This window comes from Microcaecilia unicolor, chromosome 1 (genome assembly GCF_901765095.1).
Source record: "Microcaecilia unicolor chromosome 1, aMicUni1.1, whole genome shotgun sequence".
In the NCBI taxonomy this organism is placed as follows: Eukaryota; Metazoa; Chordata; class Amphibia; order Gymnophiona; family Siphonopidae; genus Microcaecilia; species Microcaecilia unicolor.
Window position 1 is genome coordinate 133,639,205 of NC_044031.1, and position 23,578 is coordinate 133,662,782.

Consider the following 23,578-nt stretch of genomic DNA (forward strand, 5'->3'; position numbering starts at 1 on the left):
GACCAGATTACCACCGGAGAGAATCGGGGATAACCTCCCCTTACTCCCCCAGTGGTCATTAACCCCCTCCCACCCTCAAAAAACATCTTTAAAAATATTGATTGCCAGCCTCTATGCCAGCCTCAGATGTCATACTCAGGTCCATCAAAGCAGTATTCAGGTACCTGGAGCAGTTTTAGTGGGTGCAGTGCACTTCAGGCAGGCGGACCCAGGCCCATCTCCCCTACCTGTTATGTTTGTGGAGGAAACAGCGAGCCCTCCAAAACCCACCACAAACCCACTGTACCCACATCTAGGTGCCCCCCTTCACCCATAAGGGCCTTTGTAGTGGTGTACATTTGTGGTTAGTGGGTTTGGGGGGGTGGGGGGGCTCAGCACACAAGGTAAGGGAGCTATGTACCTGGAAGCAATTTATGAACTCCACTGTAATGCCCCCTAGGGTGTCCGGTTGGTGTCCTGGCATGTCAGGGGGACCAGTGCACTAGAAATGCTGGCTCCTCCCACAACCAAATGGCTTACATTTGGTCATTTCTGAGATGGACGTCCTTGGTTTCCATTATCACTGGAAATCAGAAATGACCAAGACTAGGGACGACCATATCTAAGGACAACCAAATTTCAAGATTTTTGCGTCCCTGACCGTATTATCGAAATGAAAGATGGACGTCCATCTTCCTTCAAAAATACGGATTTCCCCACCCCTGGATGGGGGATGTTTTGTGAGGACATCCAAATCGAAATGAGGACGTCCCTTTCAATTATGCCCCTACATGTGTCAACAATAAATTTAATTACCTCACTAGTTACTCCTATCTCTAGATCATTTATAAATATGTTAAAAAGCAGCAGTCCCAGCACAGACCCCTGAGGAACCCCACTATCTACCCTTCTCCATTGAGAATACTGACCATTTAACCCTACTCTCTGTTTTCTATCCTTTAACCAGTTTTTAATCCACAATAGGACACTACCTCCTATCCCATGACTCTCCAATAACTTCTATCTAAATAAAATAAGAGATGATTAAGATCCCTGCTAGATCCATCCACAGAGCAACTTTTTTTCCCCATTCAGTGCATTCATAAATTCTTCTACAATATTCTTATGATCAATCCATTGACAGGTTCTTGCAAATCAAAAAGTTGTTCCTGAATTACTTTTCTCTTATTTCATTTAAGGCTGGCACTGTTTTTCTCGCTGAGTTAGCTATAACAAGATCCTCTGAAAATTCAGTTGACTGGAACTATTTAACTCAAGTCAAAGGTATTCCTTTAAGTACACTACTTTACTCCATTTTTCCATCTGTCTGGACCACGACTTACTTTTGTCCTTTTCTATATCCAGAGCATAAAGAGCATCAATAGTGGACAGAATTTGTATGTCATCTGCACAGGGAAATGTTGTGAGATCAAAAGATTGAATAAGGCCCAGTAGATATTATACAGAGTTGGTGACAGAGAGCCTTGTGGTACACCACATGTAAAAGAGTAAGGAGTAGACTGAGTATTGTTCCAATGCACAGTGTATGTTCTTCCTGGATTTTGCCCCATCCACAGCACTGAAAAAGTACTAATTACTCTCCTAGCCCAATTCAAGCAGGAAATAGCAACAGGTAAAAGCATACTTCTCCTCCAATTGGACATGTCTAGTGCGTTCAACATGGTAAACCATAAAATACTACTAAGACTCCTAGATTACTTAGTTGGATCAAGGGTTTCCTAACCACTAGAACATATCAAGTGAAATCAAACTCAAACATATCATCACCATGGAAAGCAGACTGCGGAGTACCTCAAGGATCACCACTATCACTGATCCTCTTCAACCTAATGATGACCCCACTAGACAAGTCCTTATCCAACCAAGGCCTTAACCCTTTCATCTATGCAGACGATGTCACAATATACATCCCTTACAAACATGATCTGACAGAACTCACCAACAAAATCAAACTCAGCTTGAATATCATGAACTCGTGGGCAAATGCATTTCAACTAAAACTCAACACAGAAAAAACACACTGTCTCATCCTCTCATCCCAATACAACACGAACAAACCCACTAACATAAACACCCCAGATTACACCCTCTCTATCTCAGACAACCTGAAAATTCTCGGTGTCACAATCGACCGTAACCTCACACTAGAGAGCCAAGTGAAATCTACAACAATGAAAATGTTTCACTCAATGTGGAAACTCAAATGCATGAAACCATTCTTCCCGAGGGAAACATTTCGCAACTTGATACAATCAATGGTATTAAGCCATGTAGACTATTGCAATGGAATCTATGTGGGATGCAAAGAACAAATCATAAATAAACTTCAAACTGCTCAAAACATGGCAGCCAGGCTTATATTTGGAAAAACACGATTCAAAAGAGCCAAACCCCTCCAAGAAAAACTGCACTGGCTCCCAATCAAAGAACGTATTGCCTTCAAAATCTGCACCCAATCAAAGAACGTATTGTCTTCAAAATCTGCACCCTGGTTCATAAAATTATCTACGGCAAAGCCCCGGGATACATGACAGACCTCATAGACCTACCAACCAGAAACACAACAGGATCAACACGAACATACCTAAATCTCCACTACCCAAACTGCAAAGGACTCAAATACAAATCAACTTATGCATCCAGCTTTCCCTATATAAGTACACAACTATGGAACACATTACCAAACGCCGTGAAAACAATGTATGACCACCTAAACTTCCGGAAATCACTAAAAACCAACCTGTTCAAAAAGGCATACCCTACCAATCCAACTTAAATGCCTGAACCCTGCAACACAACAAAACCAAAGCTCGTAATGGACATAACTTAACTCTTCCTGCCTATGATTCCCTAATGTGTCTGTTACACATGAACTTTATTCTACCACGACATCACTTTGTATTTGTTCATACCGGAATTGGCGAACACCTTTACGGTTCTATGTAAGCCACATTGAGCCTGCAAATAGGTGGGGAAATGTGGTATACAAATGTAATAAATAAATAAATAAATAAGAGGAAACCAATTTAGAACTGCGTCCTTGTACTGTTTTATCCTGATTGAGTCAAGTTTTAATATAGGTAATCATTCTGATCAATGCTAGCTGTGTACGGTGTTATTTATGAAATCCCATTTGGTGAGGATATTATTCTGGTCCAAATAGTCATTTAAATTAGAGACAATAAAACGTTCACATTTTAGATATGATAGGTATATTCGCTACAGGGTGATAATTGGAGGGACACTGATTTTGTGAACTATAATATGGGGGCATATGGTTTCTGCTTTCCATGCTGCTGGTATTAAATCAAGCTTCAAGCTCAGAGTGATCATGTGAAGAAAAGGAATTATGAATGAATCCTAACTCTTCAATAATTTAGAGGGAACTAGGTCATGTGGTTAGATTAATGGTTCCTAAAGCTTTTGCTATATCGTAAAGCAGAAGTGCTCAATGTTGTTCCTTTAGGTCCACAACCCATTCAGGTTTTCAGGATTTCCCCAATGAATATGCACGAGATCTGTTTGTATGCACTGCCTCCATTGCATGCAAATTGATCTTATTTGGAGAAATCCTGAAAACCTGACTAGGTTGCAGACCTTGAGGACTGAAATTGTCCTCGAGGTGTAAGGTGTGCACTTAACAGGCAACACTGCTCATGTCCCTCCCATGTGAATGCCCCCCTTACATTCACATGCTATGCAACTTATGCGTGTTCTTACACAATAGCACTCAGTTGCTTTGCTGCCATTTACATACATAAATGCTGGGCTTTTTTTGAGGGAGTACTTGGGGGTACTGAGTACCGGCACCTTTTCCATTTTCTGCTAAAATTGACCCATGGTCTCCAAGTTTTAATGAAAGAGCTCAGGCTCTACACAACAATTCTGCCTTATCATGGGTTCTGTTACTGGTTGCAGGGGGCCTGGCTGTTGTGGGTTGGGTCTAGGGTTACCATATGGCTCCAGAAAAAGGAGGACAGATTGAGCCAGCCGGGTTTTACTTCCATTGCTTTAGCAATGGAAGTAAAACCCGACTGGCTCAATTACTTCCATTGAAAGCAATGGAAGTAAAACCCGGCTGGCTCAATCCGTCCTCCTTTTCTGGAGCCATATGGTAACCCTAGTTGGGTCCCTCAGTGATCACTCCCACCCCTGAAGGGTGGCCTGCCATTTGAGTTCCGGCACCTTTTTCGCTAGAAAATATGCACTGCATAAATGTACATTTACCTGCAAACATGCTGGTATTCTGTATGTTAACATGTGCAAGTGGCATGTAAATACAGGCAACCAGTTATTGAATTGCTCTTATAGAATCCTCCATTGTTCATACTCTCTTGGTCCTGAGAGAGGAGGTATTAGCACCCAAAAGCTAGTCGTGTTGAATTAGTCCAGTAGAAGGTTATCATTTTTAATTAATTTTTATTAATTTTTATTTCCATGTAGTCTTGACCTGCACTTTTCAGAAATACAATCTACAGCACAACTTAAAAGTGAAAGAAAGATCCATTCTGCCTGAAAAATGTTTTTGTTAGACTTCAAATTAATTGCAGATGTTAAGGGCCCATTTACTAAGCTGTGGTAAAAGGGGCCATGTGTTAGCAGAGGCGACCGTTTTTTACGCTCTCCCGGACTCCTTTTACCAGAGCGGATAAAAAAGCCAAAAAAAAAGAAATAGCTGTGCAGTAAGTTTGCACTTGCCACGTGGCCATTTCAGGGGAAGCACTTACCGCTACCCATTGAAATGGCAGTAAGGGCTCCCACACTAACCCAGCAGTAACCCCTGTGCTAGGGATGAAACTACTGCTGACTCCTGCGTTGGGCTAGCGGTAGTTCCAGGTTGCCACACAGCAACCTTTTAGTAAAAACGCCCCTTAGAGAATGAAAAGTGTTTGAGTGTACCATGTCAGCTTCTGAAGGTTTGAGCAGCCTTTTCACAATATTATGAAACTTTAGGAATTAATTGTGTTGTATTCACTCCCATTGAGAACTTAGAAACATTGTTCACTGTGTCAGGTAAACAAAAATGATCACAGCCCATATATCAAGTGGAAAGAGGTAGTCGAGAGATTTGGCACCTTAGAGAAGTCAAAAATAATCTCCCTCATACAGGTTTTCTGGCTAATGCCAAATCTTTAATGCATAACCACACTATTAGGTTCATTACAATATATATGAGCCTCACTATCCATCTTCAGAAAAGTCACAGTCTGGAACAATTGTAACATCTGGGATAAAACTGTAATTTCACTGACTCTCACTGTGATAGTTTGGCAACCTCAAAATCATTAGATCCTTCCCCTGTGTATTGCAGGTTGGCATAAGTGCCAGCTCTATGTGTGTTGGTGATTTCAGATGAGTTTAGCAGTTCTAGGTCAGTTCCCACCCACCAGTTCCCATCTGGACAATTCCCACTGAACCAATTCTCACCACACCAGGGAGGACAATTCCCACCCATAACCCAAAAAATACAAAACACACTAGGCAAGTAATCTCCCTCCCTTTTCTCTTCCACATCATTTGGGGAGTACCCCTCCCCCCAACATTATCTTTACACATCCCTTTCCCCTTCCAGACATGCAAGTTCATGTGGGGGGAGGGGGAATGCCCCCACACACCCCCAAACTAGGTTTCAACCTAATTCAGCCCCTCAAAATGACACACTGATTATAACAAATTACTGCTCTACCTATGAAAAGTGGGTGCATTATTATACGTCCTCTGTGTACATCCTTTTGCTGCTGTAACCTCCTTGTTTCAGATGCTGTTAAAAAAAAAAGCACAGCCAGGACTTTTGGGACCCGATACAAGAAAGAAGCTATAGTCAATTAATAAAAAAGGCTATGGAGGGTGGGAAATGTCTGGACGGTGGGGGAAGTCTTTGGTGGGAATTGTCCCCTTAAGGGGGTATTGTCTCAGGTGGGAATTGTCATGAGGGGGGGGGGGGGGGGGCAGGATTTGGTGGGTGGGACCTGTCCGGATGGTAACTCGCCTGATGCCAGGTTTAGCACCCCCAGTTCTTTTGAAAAGTTGGTTCCTATGCATGCCAGCACATTCCTCTGGATACATTCTACACTCAAGGTGCTATTGCTCACAAGATTCAACTCTGGCAGCCCTTTTACTAAAGTGGATTAAGCAATTAGCATATGAATTAGTGCATACTGCTAGCATGAGTACAGTAACCACTACTGCCCTGGCATGTCAGCACCCATTAATTTGTGCTTCTATATTTTGGCACCTATGTGGCACTTAATCTATACAGGAAAATAGGTGCCTACTTTCCTTTATAGAATACTAGCTTAACAGGTAAAATACTCACCTATAATTTAACATGGAGCTATTGTAAGTGCTCACACCTAGATGCCAGAGATACGTTTATAATATATACCATTTTATAGGTTATGTGCATAAGTGTGAGTTCCGCCCATGCTCTGCCCATGCTGCACCCATGCATACTCCCATTGGTAAATGCATGCTGTGTAAGATATATGTACATTTACAGAATTGTGGTTAGGCAGAATTTTGGCTTTTATGCACATGTGTGTGCACATACACATCTATATGCTATTATTCTAACCATTATTATTACTGGTACCTAAATTTCATGGCCTTATTAGCGGCTTATAAAAAGTGAATAAATATAGGGCTTTAAGAATTGATTAGAAGAATACTTCTGAAAAAAGAATTATTGGACCAATGATGATATCAGCAAATCAGAGGGTTATATCTCTATGTGAAAAAAGTTGCTACAGAGGTCCATGAAATTTAGGTACCGTAATATAAATCTTCATTTTATAGAAGCACTGGGTTACCATAACAATTGTTGACTTTATATACTCCACTTCTGAATATTTTGGACTTTAACTTTTGATTATTCTAACCATTTACTCATAATTTCCACATGAGTTAGTGCCCACTGTTTAGAATTGTCACCAAGCTGCACAGCCTGATATGAGTGGAAAACAGATGGGAATAAACTGCATGTAGCATTTAGTGCACAGTAAATGCAACAGCCCTGTGAATATGCACAATGTGAGGTAAAGAGTTTTCCTGTGCACCATATGAGAACATGCTTGGAATGTCCCCAAACGTTGCTGCGCAGGCTTTGCACCTACCATGCATTAATTTTTGCATTTCACATGTGGTCAATGCAAACCTTTCTCATGCTTTTAATAAAAGAGCTCCGTGGCATCTATATAACCCAAATGAAAGGCTTTACTTTTCTGCAATAATTATATGTTGCCAAACTCCTCACTATTCTTATATCATTTCCCCTTCTTTTCACTCTAAGTACAGTGCCAACCCCATTGTAGATTAGTAAAATGGAATATTTTACCTCATACTTTATAACCATTCATAAAGGACATATTGAATTGCTCTCACTACTAATACTAGTCATTTCTATAGTGCTACTAGACATATGTAGCACTGTACATGTTACATGCAGGTACTATCTCTGTCCCCAGAGAGTTCACAATCTAAGTTTCTGTACCTGGGACAATGGAGGGTTAAGTGACTTGCCCAAGGTCACAAGGAGCTGCAGTGGAAAAGAAACCAAGATCACCAGGCTCAAAACCCGTGCACTAACCATTAAGCTTTTTCATTGATCTTTACATCAATATGTTTTTCACTTCACTAAAGTCTCAAAGCACTTGAACAGCACAGTTAAATCTCCATTATTTTACGTGTTCTTAATCTCAGCCAAACAAGCAAACAAACAAACAAACAAACAACTTAGATTGTGAGCCCTCCTGGGACAGAGAAATATCCAGTGTACCTGAATGTAACTCACCTTGAGCTTCTACTGAAAAAGGTGTGAGCAAAATCTAAATAAATAAATAAACAAAAAGTCAGGATTTTATTTATCTCATTTCTTTGAAATTTTATATGCCACATGATCTGATATTGTCAGCAGTTGCTGAGGAGGAAAGTCACTATTTCACCTCCCTGTGATAGCCTACTTGTGACAGTCCCCTTTCCTTGGATCTAGCTTCATTTCCTATCCCCATTTGATGCCTATCATCAGTTTCCACCCAGTCAGGACAGTAAGACCCCTCCTTAGGCTGACTGCATGTTAATCAACATCCCATCCTGAAACAATGTCAATGGCCTTACTAAAAGCCAATCACACTACTTCCAGTGCACTCCTCTGATCCCTGGTTGCTAATCAAAAGAACTGAAAAGATCAGCTTGACATGATTTCCGTCTGATAAAGCCATTGCTTCAGATGCTGCTAACACTAAAATAATCAGTATCTGTTGGATTCAACTTATTTCACTGTCCTTTCTTTTAGTCATTTTTCTGTTAGTTCCTTATAACTAAATTAGGACTGACTGCTTCTTCCCTAATACAGATTTTCTGTTTGTTCCAGCCCTCTGTAGAGCAATGACATGGGGAAAAAACAGGTTTCAGGGAGAGATGCAAAAGATGAGCAACAGAAGGAAGGATATTGAGGAAAAGGAATCATGAGAAGACAGGCTGGAAGTAGCAAAGTACAATGAGAAAAAAAAGTAAAAAAAAAAATATGGGTCTATTTTCCAGTGCTAGGGTGGATACCATTTTTTAAAAAACCACTAGCCATGCTATTAAAAAAATGTATATTCCAGATTACTTTATGAATAGACAGTGGTACTGGATACTGAAAGGACAGTGGTACTGAGTACAGCAGAATGGACGTTCAAATGGGAATTAGATGTCTAGGTCAGTTCTTCATAAGTTTTGCTAGTATTTTAGAACAGGATCTGTTGACAATGAATCTTTTCAAAAATACAGGGAGAAATAGATATTTATTTGTCAGACCAAGTACCAAGTAGAGCGCTACTAAGCCCGGTACTTGGATCAGGTTCTGTTTGGTGGCTGGACAACCTCGGGTTTCACCTGCACTGACCGCCGTTCCCCAGAGGTTGAGCCCCTAGGTGCGGGCGGCCTGCAGGACTTACGGGACGGAGCTGGAAGAGGGGTGATGAATGTATCGGCAAGGCAGGCAGCAGGTCAAGAGAGTAATCCAGGTACAAGCGGCAGTCAGTAGGCAGGCAAGAGAGTAATCCAGGTACAGGCAAGTCAGTAGGCAGGCGGCAGGCAAGAGAGTAATGCATGTACAGGCGAAAGTCAGTAGGCAGGCGGCAGGCAAGAGAGTAATCCAGATGCAGGCAAAAGTCAGTAAGCAGGCGGCAGGCAGAAGGGTAATCCAGGTACAGGCAAAGTCAGCAACGAGGAACCAGTAGATAAGAAGCAGACTACAGAGTTAGAAACACCTACCAAAGTAGAAGCCAAAGCATGTAGTCCAGGCAGAGCTCAGCTGATAAAGTGCTGGCATCTGACATCAGCAGGGAGAAGGGGCACAGCCATAGGACAAGAGCAGGGGAAGGAAGAACCGGAAGATCAATAGGAGAGGAGCAAGGGAAGCCAGGCAGAGGAAGAGCAAACCCAGGTGGGTGGAAGCAAAGCAATCAAGGAGCCTGGAAGCCAGGCAGAGGGAGAGCAGAAACAGGTGCATGGAAGCAAAGCAATTAAGGAGCCTGCAACCACTGCTCTCTGGACAAACCCAGCCAGGACTACACACACATGGCTCAGGCAGTGCCAGTCAAGTGTGCATGTCGATGGGACCCTGCGCAGCCCAAGGACGCCACTTGCATTGAGGTAGGGGACATGACATTATTTTACTGTTCTGAAATCTTGCCAGGTCCTTGTGACCTAGATTGGCAACTGTTGGAAACAAGATACTGGGCTTGATGGACCTTTGGTCTGTGCCAGTATGGCAACGCTTATGTACTTATGTTCTTTATGTGCAGGTTATGTGTTGTATGAACATCGATTTTAGAAAAGTTTTATTTACTGGGATTTATTAACTGCCTTTATGAAGAGATTCACACAAGGTGGTGTACAGCAGGTAGAGTGTAATATAAAACTTACCATTTTGTTAATAACAGAACAACGGAGGTAGGTGGAGTCAAGATGGTGGCATGAGCTGGTCAGCATTTTTCTGGAATGCTACCTGTTCTTAGATTTTTCCTCATATCGATATGCTCCACACTAAGAGGAAGAGGATGATCAAGACTGTATCATCGGCAGCCAGGGCCTCATTTCCTGTCCAGCAATCGATTGTCAGTTGTACTGCCAGGACCCCTGTGGACTTAACCGGGTGACAGCAACCTGTTGGAGATTTGGGCACAGGAAAGCCATTTTTCCTTGGGTTGGATGTCACCTTATCACCCCCAGCATTGAATCCTCCACCATGTCTGCTTGATCTCATGACACCGGAGAAGTTTCCCAGTGCAGTAGTGGAAGCTCCAATCAGGGATCCGGATGCTGTGAGGTGCAGTGGTGAAAATGTCAGCATTGGAGCTTTAGTTGCTGAGGCAATGAGGAAGGATCTGATTGTGGTTTCTCTGGAAAGCATTTAGGAAGATCTCCAGAGTTTGGACTTGATGGTTGACAAGTCAGTGTTGGAAGTCTCTAACCCTGTGAATAAAGATGATTCTGTGTCTAAAGGATTGTAAACTACCAATTTGGAATTGACATCTCAAATTCTAAGAGTCAAAGAAGTGAAATCTTTACAGAAATTAACATCAGCTATTATTAAGGACAAAGGGCCCTGTTTACTAAGGCGCGCTAATGTGTGCAGGTGTCCCTAGCATTAGCATGCTCTAATTTTTAGCGTGCATACAGTGTGGCTTAATAAACAGGGCACAAAACGTTATTGACCAGAAAGATTGAGCAATTAGAAAATTATAACCAGAGAATTAATTTCCATCTCTTGAATTTCCCAAGGTCATGAGGAATTTCACCCATAGATGCCTTTAAGAGATACTTAATTGAAGCCTTGAAATTTTCTCCTCAATCTATTCCACCAATTAACAGGATTTATTATGTTTCTTCCAAAATTTTGATTGGGGTGCCTGGTGCTATGGGTCAAAGAACTGCTTCAAGTCCCCTGCTCCTTTGTACATTTGGAGAGCAGTTTGCAGCACTCAGAACAGGGAGAAAGCGGCCTCTGTAAAGCAGATACTGGTGGGTGACATCACTAACTGTATTGTTATTTGAATGTGTGCTGCCTTCTGAGCTCTTCACCTGCTTCAAGTCCTCTGCTCCTTTGTACATTGGGAGAGCAGTCTCCAGCACTCAGAACAGGGAGAAAGCAGATACTACATATCTGGAAGTGCTGGGGCATATCTCTGGTTCATGGACAACTGACTGCTCCCAGTTAAGAAAGCAATGTATATATGAAGCCAGCAGATGTTGAAATATTTTGAATGTATTTGAAGACTCCTGTAATATTATAGTGTTCCAGTAAAGTTGAGTCTGCATTTCATATAGACCTCATCATCCTAACGAAGGTAGCAAAGTGAAACCATAGTGGGACAGGCCTCAGAAGTGATGCAGAAAAAGATACGAGAACCCTAGCTGCTAATCAAATGTAGCACATCTCCCCAACCGAATCGGAAAGCAGGCCAGACAAAGAAACCTCTATACTGCAAAGGGTGGAAAAAAGTGCCAAATCAGAGGATAGGATCCTTACTCCTTATGGGACAGGTCTCTACCAAGGTCATAGAGGAAACGGAAGGGAAGACCTGAAAATAGAAGGTCTGACACTTGCAGGATTGTCCAAGTTGCAATTGGAGCCTACGACCTTGGACCCATGAGCAAAAGTCCACATGTCCTCAAACCACATCAACACTCCAACATACACTCACCTTCATATATTCACACACTAAACAGCACAATTACCAATCGACTGGATACACCCTTGAGAAAAAAGAATCAGAGCATAGCTGGGTACCATATCATAAACACCCACGAATTCATATACCCTCTTTCTTCATCATTCTCATACTTTTACACGCACACTCCTCGTTTACTTCACGAACTTAGTCCAGATAAACCTCACTTCATAAAAAACATTACCCCAAACAACACTACACTCTCCCCCACAAGTTCATTCTTAGAAGTCATTTAACACGCAACAGATCACATAGGATCCCCTGAGAAAGTGCAAAACCGAAAGCACTCGCTATTACACAAAGGATCCAGAATGAATGTAATGAAATTACTCCTAGGATTATACTCCTTAACATTGGTCCAAATACTGTTAGCCACACCTCTCGATGATTATAACACCATACCAATACTACACAGCCGATTCAGGATTACCAGACACACCAACCTCAACCAAACCGTCAACAGAACTTACAATAGCAAAACATTATCCCACAAACAAACTGCACAACCAACACAAAAAAGCTCTAATAAATCCAAATCAATATACAAACGACAACTATTAAAGGTCCCCACTTTCACCATTAGGGAAGATCCATACCTTACAATTCAAATAGGTTACATCAATGCCAGATCAATAGTAAACAAAACAAAAATTATAAAAGACTGGATCACATCAGAAACCTTACATGTACTCTTCATCAGCAAAACCTGGATCCATGACCAAAAAGATCCCATAATACTGGACCTTTGCCCTCCGGGATACAACATTACACACTGGACCAGAATAGGTAAAAGAGGCGGAGGCATTGCCATAATCTACAGATCCCATCTCACTTTAGAAACCACTGCTGAATCAATCACACTTCAACTAGAAATTGCCTCAATCAGGTTGCAACATAAAAGTATAGCCGGCAATCTAAATTGTGTCCTATTCTACAGACCGCCAGGCACTTGGAGCAAAGCATATATAACCCTAATGGACTTCATATTGGCCACTTGTACATCTAACTCAAACATACTAGTCATTGAGGACATAAACCTTCATTTAGAAGACCCAAACTCAACTGGTGTCCAAGATTGTAAGAAATTCTTCCAACTATGGGATTTCGAATGGCCACATCCGAATGTAACCCCCACACTTGACCTGCTAACCCATAAATTCGCATGAGACCAAATCATTAAAGTCATTGACCACAAATGGGAGATCACTTCAAATTAAATCTGACCCTACCCAAATCATGTCCAGGCCACATTTCCTTTCCATTTGCACATTCTTCAATTTTAAACATGAACATCCTGGCTTTGTAAAATCAGAACTTGGACATTATGCAAGATAAATGATTAAGTGCTAGTGTATGCATGTCTAAAATGCAAATGGTGCCTCTGAAACAAGCTCCACAATGCAGTGACAGTATATAGCAGTAATATTTAGTCACTAGCATGTAAATATTTAGAATACAGGCATATATCCCTTGTGATCCGCTTGCCTCTTCTGACTAAAAGCACAATATCATCAGACGTCCCCCCTCCCCCCCCACCGGCAGAAACACTGGTGGAAGATTCTCGCACAGCTGAAAGTTGCTTAGTGGGAACATTGGGAGTCCTTTTACAAAGCTGCAGCAAAAGGGGGCCTGCACTGGTGCTGGCGTGTGTTTTTGACACGTTCCGAGTCCCCTTTTTACCGCAGCAGGTAAAAGGCAGGTCTTTGTCTTTTTTCAAGAAATGGCCGTGCGGTAAGTGAAGCACTAGCCATGCTGCCCGAATACCACTGGGCATGCCTACTCCCCACCCACTGGCACTAGAAAATAAAAACTATTTTCTAGCACCAGAAATGGCATGTGGCAGAAACAGAACTACTGCTGGGCTCCTGGGTGAGCCCAGCGATGGGGCTTATTCAGCGTGTGCTATCCTGGCAGTAGCCCTACTGCTGGTTGATAAAAGGACCCTTAAATTAACTACAGTATGTGGTCCCCAACCATTTCTTCCCATGACATGATTCAAAAATCACATTTACTATGTTAGCTACTTAACATGTCAATTAGTGTGTGCAAATAGTTCATATGGTGCATTCACTACTAACAGGAGCTACAGTAACTGTTAGTGTGTGGTACGTCCTGCTTTAAACACTAACCCAGCTTAGGGAATTGACCAGTGATGGCAAAACTATATGAAAATCTTCAGTTGATAAAAATATATTTTAAACGCCAGACCAACCACAACTTATAAAACCAAAATATGAGAGTGCAAAACCATTACGAGAGAAACTACACTGGCTTCCACTAAAGGAACGCATCACTTTCAAAGTATGCACATTAGTCCACAAAATCATTCACGGTGAAGCCCCAGCCTACATGTCTGAGTTAGTAGACTTACCACCCAGAAACGCCAAAAAATCATCCCGAACCTTCTTAAATCTCCACTTCCCCAATTGCAAAGGCGTGAAATACAAAACGCTACATGCATCAACCTTTTCTCACATGAGCACGCAGTATTGGAATACACTGCCACGCAACTTAAGAACAATCAACGAACAAGCTTCCTTCCGCAGATCACTGAAGACCCATCTTTTCGAAAAGATTTACGGAAAGAACCAAAACATATAAAGTCCACACCTACTATTCACAAATGTATCACACATTCACCTCGGAACTCTCATTCCCGTAATATCACATCATTCATAACTTCAATCACAGAAAGACATATATCATATTTCTTCATGCCTTCTTATCGCCCTCTAAGCTCCCATTGTTTCCTCCCAATGTTTCAATGTTTGTGCTCCATTGTTACACCCCCAAGGACACTCCAATTGTTTCGCATAATGATACAAAATGTAATCCACAACCAATCTGTAACAAATTGTATTTCCAAAATTTAACTCATATTGTAAGCCACACTGAACCCGCAAAAAGGTGGGAAAATGTGGGATACAAATGCAATAAATAAATAAATAAATAAATAAACGAATGTACTACAACTTTCTCTTGAGTGCACATTGATGGACAAAGATAACCACACTTCCAGATTCTTTAGTTTGGAACCCAACATTTTGGGAGAAACAAGGAACTCAAAAAACAAAATCCATCAGTGAAGCAAGTACATGATGGACCCCCAAAAGCTAGGCTGATTTAGATAGCACTGTATTTTGTATTAGTTTCACTGAAACAAGCTGCAAAGTTCATTAGGAAGAAAAAATGGAAGACATTAATGTTTTTTCATATCTCCACTGAAATGAAACCCAGCATCTCTGATAACCCAACCCTGTAACAGCAACCACATAAAAATACATTTCATTTTTCCTGATATTGTCCAATTATAAAAGTCTCAAGCAATGCTTTTAACACCTTAAATCAATAGTGTTGTCTAAGCTTTTTCAACTCTTTTAAGTTGTTAAGTTGTATTGGATTTTTTTAAAGCCTCTTCAGACAGTGAAACTTGAGGCATGTGAAAATGTGAGCAGCAAAACCAAAAATGATTAAAATCAGACAGTTTACTTTTGTGGGGAAAAAACTTTCAAAAACATCTACTTCTGTAAACATTTTACAGAAAAGGAGTGAATTAATAAGCTATTTGCACAAATACAACAGAGCTTTATGCATGGAAATGGCTTGATATAAAATTGCATAGCATTTATGCACATACATTTATGTGCCTATAACCACTTTGGGAGTAATTCTATAAAGAAAGTACTATAAATACATATGCAAATGACCAAAGTACCAGAATATATGCTCATATGAATGCACATAGACATGTAAATGCTGGAAATCAGGCTTCATGTTATTTCATAACTACATATCACCCAATGGAAACCAGGACTTAGGAACAATGTGTAAATCACCAAACTATTCACATCCCAAGACCCAAAAACTTTACTGTATTATTCAATAAACAAACACATCAATTATTTTAGAGAGGAAAGACTTCAGTGGCCTCATACCCCCATTAGGGATATACCTGGCCTCACATTGATTCCACCATCATTTATTTATTTTATTTTTGTTATATTTGTATCCCACATTTTCCCACCTACTTGCAGGCTCAATGTGGCTTACATAGCACCGGAGAGGCGTTTGCTGACTCCGGTGTGAACAAATACAAAGTGATGTTGTGGCAAGATAAAGTTCATGTGGCACAGCCACATTAGGGAATCGTACAGTGGTAGAGTTGTGTTAGGTGCGTTACATACTTCAGTACATTGTGTTGCCAGGATCAGGCATTTAAGTTGGCTCGGTAGGGTATGCTTTTTTAAACAGGTTAGTTTTTAGAGCTTTCCAGAAGTTTAGGTGGTCGTACATTGTTTTTAAGACTTTTGGTAATGCATTCCACAGTTGTGTGCTGATGTAGGAAAAACTGGATGCGTAGGCATTTAAGGCCTTTGCAGCTTGGGTAGGGCAGATTTAGATGTGTTTCTAGTTGGTAGGTAGATTAAGTCTGTCATGTATCCCAGAGCTTCCCCATAGATAATTTTGTGAACCAGGGTGCAGATTTTGAAAGCAATGCGTTCTTTGATTGGGAGCCAGTGTAATTTGATCATTGATCAGAAAACCTCCTTTCTTTTCTAACCGATGATGACATAAGAGACCTCCCCGCCCCCCCCCCCCCCCCCCCCCAGAGTAAACCAGAATGTCCTTTAGGAAAGATGGGGGTACCTAGTTTCACGCTATATTTTATTGCAGCTCTCCTCCAGATGGTGGTAGTGTGGCAGAAGGGGGATTCTAAACCATGGATATTGACAAACATTTGATAGGGGATACATCTCTCTGGTTCTTTCCCTGGTTTCCTCTGCCTGCCTTGCGTGGGCTCTCAGCTCGGGTGGAAGAACAGACTAGGGTAGTGTTGGAGGCTTGGGTGAGGTGTACAGCTCTAATGTTCTCTGAACGCCACTATCATTTAACAACCCCCATCATGAATGCTTTGGGTTATATCCTGGGTAAGTCTGACCCCGCTTATTGGAGATGGGCATTGTCTTCCCTTCGTGTGCTGGGTTAGATATGGAAGCATGCGGAATTTATCACCTTTGATGTTTTGAAAGATTAATATGGTCTTTTGGAAAGAGATTTATATCACTATACACAGCTAAATGATTTTACTAATTGTAGAACCAAAACTGAGTTAATGCTTGTAGAAATGGAGATGGTTACTTCCTGTTCCGGGGCAGAGGGAGGGAGCTGCAGCAAACGAGAGAATTTAGCGAGCATAGCGAACTGGGAGCAGACAGGCGTGTGCTGCGGCACCCCCCCCCCCCCAGTGGCGTGCACCGGGGGGGGGGTGTCATTTTGCTGGGGGCACGCTGCACCCAGGGAGGGGCGCATCGGCGATCCGCTCTGGGTGTCGTCGAGGCTAGGAACGCCACTGCACTCAGGTGCATTGGTTCTGGTTGTTTAAAGGAAACTGCTGCAGGAAGTATTAAGATGTAAAGAGAGTCACGGGTTAGGAGTGGCTGGGACCAGTCGGAATTACTACTACTACTACTACTTAACATTTCTAGAGCGCTACTAGGGTTACGCAGCGCTGTACAATTTAACAAAGAGAGGCATTAGGGTCAAGGCAGGAAAAGCTCTCAATTTTTTTCCTTGATGATGACTAGGGGTAGATGTTGTTTTTGCGTCTGGCAACCCAGCAGTCCAAGTGTCATGCAAGGAATCAGAAAGGCCATGACTGGTAAAATTTGTGGTGACAGGAAACCACATGGACATGGGAGGAGAGCTAATAATTGCTAAGAGAAAAAGATAATTCAGTTCAGGGACATGTTTCACTTACGCTGCTATTTGTTAGAACTGCAATAGGACTGAAAAAGAAAACAAATATGAATGTTCTAGAGAAAACTATGCATTGCAATTGAGATTTTTTGATCATTCTAAATTATGTTCTTTAAAGGGAATACTGAAGGATTCCCATCTAATGGATGTCTGTGTGCAGAGGGAGCAGAATTTGAGTACTCAGCCCAGCCTGTCAGTTATTCATACTGTCACCCCCGCCATCTGTCGCATCCTCAACCTCTCTCTCTCCACGGCAACTGTCCCTGACACCTTCAAACACGCTGTTGTCACACCTCTCCTAAAAAAACCTTCACTTGACCCTACCTGCCCCTCTAACTACCGCCCCATCTCTCTTTTACCCTTCCTTTCCAAATTACTTGAGCGCGCCGTTCACAGCCGCTGCCTTCATTTTCTCTCCTCTCATGACATCCTCGATCCACTTCAATCCGGTTTTCGCCCCCTGCACTCGACAGAAACAGCACTCTCTAAAGTTTGCAATGACCTGCTCCTGGCCAAATCCAGAGGTCATTACTCCATCCTCATCCTCCTCGATCTTTCCGCCGCGTTTGACACTGTCAACCATGATTTACTTCTTGCCACGTTATCCTCTTTTGGATTCCAAGGCCCTGTCCTCTCCTGGTTCTCCTCTTATCTCTCCCACCGCACCTTCAGGGTACACTCCCATGGATCTTCCTCCACTCCCATCCCATTATGTGTTGGAGTTCCCCAGGGATCTGTCCTTGGACCCCTTCTCTTCTCAATCTACACCTCTTCCCTGGGCTCGCTGATCTCGTCTCATGGTTTCCAGTATCATCTTTATGCCGATGACACTCAGCTATACCTCTCCACACCTGACATCACCGCGGTGACCCAGGCCAAGGTATCGGCCTGTTTATCCGACATCGCGGCATGGATGTCCAACCGCCACCTGAAGCTGAACATGTCCAAGACCGAGCTCCTCGTCTTTCCTCCCAAACCCACTTCTCCTCTTCCTCCACTCTCTATCTCTGTTGATAACACCCTCATCCTCCCCGTCCCATCTGCCCGCAACCTCGGAGTCATCTTTGACTCCTCCCTCTCCTTCTCTGCGCATATCCAACAGACTGCCAAGACCTGTCGCTTCTTCCTCTTCAACATCAGCAAAATTCGCCCTTTCCTCTCTGAGCACACCACCAGAACTCTCGTCCACGCTCTCATTACCTCTCGCCTTGATTACTGCAACTTACTCCTCACCGGCCTCCCACTCAGCCATCTATTCCCCCTTCAATCAGTTCAGTACGCTGCTGCACGTCTTATATTCCGCCAAAACCGATATACTCATATCACCCCTCTCCTCAAGTCACTTCATTGGCTTCCAATCAGATATCGCATACAATTCAAGCTCCTCCTCCTTACCTACAAGTGCACTCAGTCTGCGGCTCCTCACTACCTCTCCACCCTCATCTCCCCCTATGTTCCCGCCCGTAACCTCCGCTCACAGGACAAAGCCCTTCTCTCAGTACCCTTCTCCACCACTGCCAACTCCAGGCTCCGCTCATTCTGCCTTGCTTCACCCTATGCCTGGAACAATCTTCCTTTACCCATACGCCATGCCCCCTCCCTACCCATCTTCAAATCTCTGCTTAAAACTCACCTCTTCTATGCTGCCTTCAGCACCTAACCGCTCTAGATAGACAGAATGCCCCTATCTATCCACTCTATCAGATTAACTGTTCACTCGTCCTCTAGATTGTTCACTTGTCTTTAGATTGTTCTCTTGTCTTTTAGATTGTAAGCTCTTTGAGCAGGGACCGTCCTTCTATGTCTAAATTGTACAGCGCTGCGTAACCCTAGTAGCGCTTTAGAAATGCTAGTTAGTAGTAGTAGTAGTAGTATTCCTGATTAAGTTGAAAAATCTGCTCAGAATTTTATGTCTCTAGACAGTACCAGTGTCCTGTTTATATGTGTGTCTCCAGTGTGGTCTGTTAGCTGTTGTGTTTTGTGGCCAGATTAGGGAACTATAGGCTGACTGCAGTCTTGTGTTGGTCTGTTCTTGTCTAATGCTGTTTGCTGTCCATTAACAGGCTCATTTTTGAAAGAGAAGGATGCCCATCTTTTGACACAAATTGGAAGATGGGCATCCTTCTCACAGGGTCGCCCAAATTGGTATAATTGAAAGCCGATTTTGGGCGTCCCTAACTGCTTTCTGTCGCGAGGACGACCAAAGTTCACAGGGGCGTGTCGGAGGCGTAGCGAAGGCGGGACTTGGAAGTGCCTAACACATGGACGTCCCTGATGAGCACTTGGACGACTTTACCTGGTCCTGTTTTTCTTACGATCAAGCCACAAAAAGGTGCTCGAACTGAACAGGACCTCCGGAGAGAATCTGGGATGACCTCCTCTTACTTCCCCAGTGGTCACTAATACCCTCCCACCCTAAAAAAAACATCTTTAAAAATATTTTTTGCCAGCCTCAAATGTCATACTCGGGTCCATCACAGCAGTATGCAGGTCCCTGGAAAAGTTTTAGTTGGTGCGGTGCATTTCAGGCAGGCGGACCCAGCCCCCACCCTAACTGTTACATCCCCCCCTAACTGTTACACTTGTGGTGGTAAATGTGAGCCCTCCAAAACCCGCCACAAACCCACTGTATCCACTTCTAGGTGCCCCCCTTCACCCATAAGGGCTATGGTAGTGGTGTACAGTTGTGGGGAGTGGGTTTTGGGGGGATTTGGGGGGCTCAACACACAAGGTAAGGGAGCTATGTACCTGGGAGCAATTTCTGAAGTCCACTGCAGTGCCCCCTAGGGTGCCCGGTTGGTGTCCTGGCATGTCAGGGGGACCAGTGCACTACAAATGCTGGCTCCTCCCATGACCAAAGGGCTTGCATTTGGTCGTTTCTGAGATAGATGTCCTTGGTTTCCATTATCGCCGAAAATCAGAAACGACCAAGTCTAGGGACAACCATCTTTAAGGATGACCTAAATTTCAGGATTTGGGTGTCCCCGACCGTATTATCGAAACGAAAGATAGGTCCATCTTGTTTCGATAATATGGGTTTCCCCACCCCTCCACCAGGACATTTTGCGAGGACATCGTCAGCAAAACATGGTCCCTTTCAATTATGCCCCTCTAAGTGTCTGTCTCACCCTTTCTGTGAGACAGGAAAGGAAGTAATGAAATTTTTGTAGTGGAGATAGCAGCTGTATTTAAATGTTTAGAATTTTAATCAAAAACAGCTTTAAGAATGAGTGTTAACATATTTTTTACATTACCTTTAAGTACCTTTCACCTAGCAAGAGTATTAAAATAATATGACTTTGCCATGCTTTGCCACGCCAAGCTTTGCAATTGAATTCAGCTAAGCGATCTGTAGGTGAAATGAAAGTAAAGGTTTCTAAGCTATGTGATTTAAGAGAGCTGTAAATCCCTTTGTCTAATGTGTTTTTAATCCTCCACAGTTGAACAATATGGGCATAGGCGCCCCGTATAAGAGGCTTGGGGAGGCTAAGCCTCCCCAGCCCAATCGTGGACTTCCCTTGGCTGCTGGCCGGGGCGCAAGGGGAGCGGTTGCTCCCCCAAACACATCTTTAGAAGAGATGGCTGGTCTCTGCCTCCTCCCCCTCCCGCGCGAGTCTTGTACTTCCCCCCCCGCTCTCACCCATCCACGTGGTCATGGACACTCTCTGGCCTGAGGCGTTCTCCCTCCGACGCTGGTGCAGCGATTCACATAGCCAGCCCTAATCTGCTTGCGTCGGAGCCTCTCCTTCAGACGCGTCCTGCCTCTGCGTAAGACAGGAAGTTGCATTAGAGGAGGCGGGACGCGTCTGAAGGAGAGGCTCCGACGCAAGCAGATTAGGGCTGGCTATGTGAATCGCTGCACCAGTGTCGGAGGGAGAACGCCTCAGGCTGGAGTGTTTGAGGACAATTTCAAGAGGGCAAAACAGGTCAGCAGAAGTGCAGCTGCTTGCATGGGGTGGTTAGAACTTTGCAAAATTTGAGCCCTGGCTCTAGCTGAGAAGTCCTGATCTTTCTAGAGCTCAAACATTTTGTTTCCTTGCTAGGAAATTACTAGCAGACAGCAAAAACTAGAGGGAACAAAACAGAATATCATCTGAGGCCTGGGAGATTCTAGAATGTGAGATATTCTTCTTCACAGTTGTTCAACTTTCATTTTAACAAACATGTTCTTTAATTTAAAAATATCTAGTGGAAAGTGTTTGCAAAAATCAGACCGTGACCCCTGAGGTTTTAATCTTTATGGAGCAATGCCACTCTCAGTACATTTCAATAATCCAAAAGCAGTGATTTGCCCATCAGACTAGCAGATGGCCGATCGTCACCTTCATTTTTTCCCTTATTTATTTATTTGTCTTAGTCCTGCATGATAAAAACCCCATGACAGTGACAGTATATGGAAAGTCAATAATCAAGCTTGACAATCTATTTTGCACAGTGTTGCAATGCTGTCTTTTCATTAGAGCTTACAAAGTAAACAGAAAAACAAAGGTAGAAAAGATCATTTTATTTTAATTATAGTGTTTGGAATATGTCCACTTTGAGAATCAGGTGCTCAATGTTAAAAGTTTATATTTATTTACTTATTTATGGCATTTTATACCACAATGTTAACAAATCTATGTAAGCCACATTGAGCCTGCAAATAGATGGGGGAATGTGGGATACAAATGCAATAAATAATAATAATAATAATTAAACATGAATTAGGGTGTTTTGTGGCTCTGATTGAGAATTGTGATATGATCCCTTGTTTCATTTTGTTGACGGTCTGCATTTTCCATATGGGTGGTATATTGGTGTATTGGGTTCTGCCCAGTGTAATATTTATGGTACAGTAAGGTTCTGAGTGTGTTTTTGCACAAAGTTGTGCATAGTGTTTTGCGGTTGAGCGATTGTGGTTAGTATATGCTTTGAGCAACCACTTTATTCTTTGACATATGATACATATCTAATATCTAAATTTAATAAAAGGTATTAATTGTGACTTTTATTTTTATTTTTTTTTCTTTCTGTTATCAATTATGGATTTAAGCTCCACCCCTGGCCCCACCCCTAACCCCACCCCCTTTAGCCTCCCCAAACAGTTGGGCCACCGACCGCCTATGAATATGGGGTAAGAGGAAAATGCTGCAATGTTATGCGGAGCTACAGAACCTCATATTTAGGGTAATGTATTTGTATGTGACATGTTACAATCAAAAAGGGAAAAACACCGCTTCACTTATGGTAGTACAACAAAAGATAGCAGGTAAAATCAAGCAAAAAACATGACAATGGAAAAAATAAAGGAGGGGAAAAGAAGGACCTCAGACTGGTGACATTCAACCAGGTTAATGGGATTACTCGTGCGAAAATGCAAATATGCAAATATGCACCATCTAGTGCAAATATGCACTAGAGGGGTGCAATAGCGTTCCCTCTAGTGAGCCCAGCAGGACAACCAGTTTGACGTTGCTGTCTACTTTTTGAGCAGTGTTCTTCATTAGGGCGTCCTTCCCCTGACGAAGCTTGTGATTGGCGAAACGGACCGTTGGGGAGGCCCGATTATGAAACTGCTATAAGATAAGTGATTATATCTGCTTTAATGTCCTGAGAGGATTTATTTAGCACGTTTTGTATGAATATGACTATAAAAACAAATATTGATTAACATCTAGGGAGGCGGTGGGTTAAGGACCAGTGATTAAAATATGGGGATGGTGCATATTTGCATTTTCGCACGAGTAATCCCATTAACCTGGTTTGAGTGTCACCAGTCTGAGGTCCTTCTTTCCCCCTCCTTTATTTTTTCCATTGTCATGCTTTTTGCTTGATTTTACTCGCTATTTTTTGTTGTATTACCATCTATGTAATAAGTTACAAATAGTGTGTATTTTCTCGAATCTATCTGTTAGAGGAATGTGTCATAGGATTGTTTTTTTTCTCTCCTGCACAATGTTAGTTTCTGAGATTTCTGTGAAACGTAGTTGCCTTTGCAAGCAATGTTTATTTGTCTGGGTTTTGAGGTTTATAGATACTACATTACAGTGAGGGAAGAAGAAGAAGATCTTTCGTAACTTTTTTTCCTCCAAGTTTAAATCTGTTATGTTTGAATGAAGTTTTAT

At 42.6% G+C, this 23,578-nt stretch overlaps 1 protein-coding gene across 2 annotated transcripts in view; it reads right to left on the bottom strand.

Moving 5' to 3' along the window:
- Positions 1–21,191, bottom strand: part of CALCR (calcitonin receptor) — a 414,614-nt gene extending 393,423 nt beyond the window's left edge. For both annotated transcript variants that reach the window (XM_030200551.1, XM_030200543.1), the window contains exon 1: positions 21,115–21,191. The gene's annotated coding sequence lies outside the window, so the exon portion shown is untranslated. The remainder of the gene's footprint in view (positions 1–21,114) is intronic.
- Positions 21,192–23,578: the final 2,387 nt, after the last annotated feature.